We start from the raw sequence: 2,133 nt of genomic DNA, 5'->3' as shown, positions 1-2,133 counted from the left end.
TCCCATAGACTGCCACAAAGAATGGTCCTGAGCTACCTGCATCTCTCTGACTCACTGCAATGCATTTCATCTGCTGTCTGAAAGATATCACTGTTTTAAGATAAGATAGTCACCATTTTTACTCTTTTTAATTCTTGTAATAAATGATAATGAAGTTTTTTTCAATAGATGAATATAAAATTATAAACCTGCCTGCCTGCATTATTATACTGGCGGGATAGTAGATGGATTTTTATTATCATATAGTGACTCCGCCAGCGCTATCAGTGTACATCCAGGGGAATCCACGTGGAGGTCGACCTGTTAGACTATTAGTTATTGTTAGTATATTACTAACAAGGGGGCAGTTAAACCCTAAAACTAACAATCCCCTCTCTTCCCGACCCCAGTAAATGGAATTTTTTAATGGATGATAATTGAATGGTAACCCTGCCCGCGCTATCGGTATGCACTGGCAGGGCACCAGTGAGGAATGATTGGTAAAGATGAAAAGGCAGGTCAGTTAGCCCACCGTGACGAATTCAACGATAAATTAGTCACGATAGTTTCCAGGGGGAATCGCGTGGAAGTCGACCTGATAGGGTATATTGCTAGCAATAGGATTCTCAGTATCCATTATTAACAATCCCTTTCCCCCAATTAGACGGATGTTAATCCAGGCCGTAATGTGACGAATTCACTAGAAGTTAATCACAATGATTCAGGATGGACAAAGGTTGATCTGATAGGATTAGTCTAGATTTTAAAACAAGATTCGTCAATCCAAAATAGACCTAGGTCAGAGATAATAAGGATATGTCCAAATGGAGGTTATCAGTAGAATTTAGAATGTTGTTTTGGTATAAGCTCGCAAAGAAGATGTGGTAGAGAATAACAATGGACGGAAATGATTATGACTTTGTACCACTTAAGTCTACTCACAGCTAATATGCAATTTTAGCCAGGCGTTACAAAATGAGTTAAAATTGCCTACAAGATGCAGTCTTTTCGAGGAAAATCTGATGATCATCCCGTCTGGGTTAGTGAAGTACCAGTGAAAGATGATAGATGAGTATGAAGTGAAGTCAGTTGACCCATTGTTTATTTATTTAACTACTTTGATGGAATATCAATAGGCATAGAATAGGCCACCTTTCCTTTTCTGTGGGTGTCTAAGAGGCCACTAAGGGGGGGGGGGGGGGGGGGGAAGGAATTGTATCAGGTCGACCACGCGGTTACCCCTAGAATTTACCGTGACTAATTTATCGTTGAATTCACGATGGGCTAACTGACCTGTCTTTTCATCCTCGCCTATCACCTCTCACTGGTGCCCCGCCAGTGTAAACCGATAGCGCAGGCGGGAATACCATGCCATTTTCACCCATTAAAAAAAAGAGGCCACTAAGGAATCTAAATTGTCGAGGGATGGGCAGTAACGATTGTCTTAAAACATCTCTAAAGCCTAACTGTGGTTGTCAATCCGTCTGCCAAGCGTGGCAACTAATGGCAACCCCCCTCCCTGATTGGAGGAGGCCTTTTTTTAGCAGTGGACAGTTAACGGATAATATGGATTGACCAAATCAGGCAAACAGAGAAATAAAATCTGAGTCTTCAGGAATGGCAACGCATAGGGGTATCATGGGCGAAACAGTATACTCTGTTATGTCATAGTACTGCTCTTGTCTATAGGCGACGGTTACTACTTTCCATCAGGTGGGCCGTCAGTTTGTTTACCGTTCTAAGTTGCATAAAAAAAATTAAAATGTAGTATACAAAGGGGACTTAATGCTAGAAGTTAAGTTAAGCTAGTAGAATGCATTTCCTACCAGTAAAGTTATTTATTCATAGGGGATTAATCGTGACTGTCTCCAGGGTGACCACTTGAAGTTAATACTTCAATTAAATACTTTAAATCTGTATGTAATATATGAATCACTCAATGATACATTACGAGTATCAATTATTTAGAGGACTAAAGTACTTTTCATGATTCCTTATTGTTCCAATTCAAACACGAACGGTGTTGTTCATAACAGGTCAGGCGAGTCATACAAAAACACAAAACATTACTACTGTTAAATAAAATAAAACCTAGTCCCCACAATGATTTCACAACTAGGGTCACCCGATGCTGAGTGTAAATGCGTCGACCGG

This window comes from Galleria mellonella, unplaced genomic scaffold (genome assembly GCF_026898425.1).
Source record: "Galleria mellonella isolate WM207_F2 unplaced genomic scaffold, CSIRO_AGI_GalMel_v1 utg718, whole genome shotgun sequence".
NCBI lineage: Eukaryota > Metazoa > Arthropoda > Insecta > Lepidoptera > Pyralidae > Galleria > Galleria mellonella.
This window is presented reverse-complemented; position numbering follows the sequence as displayed.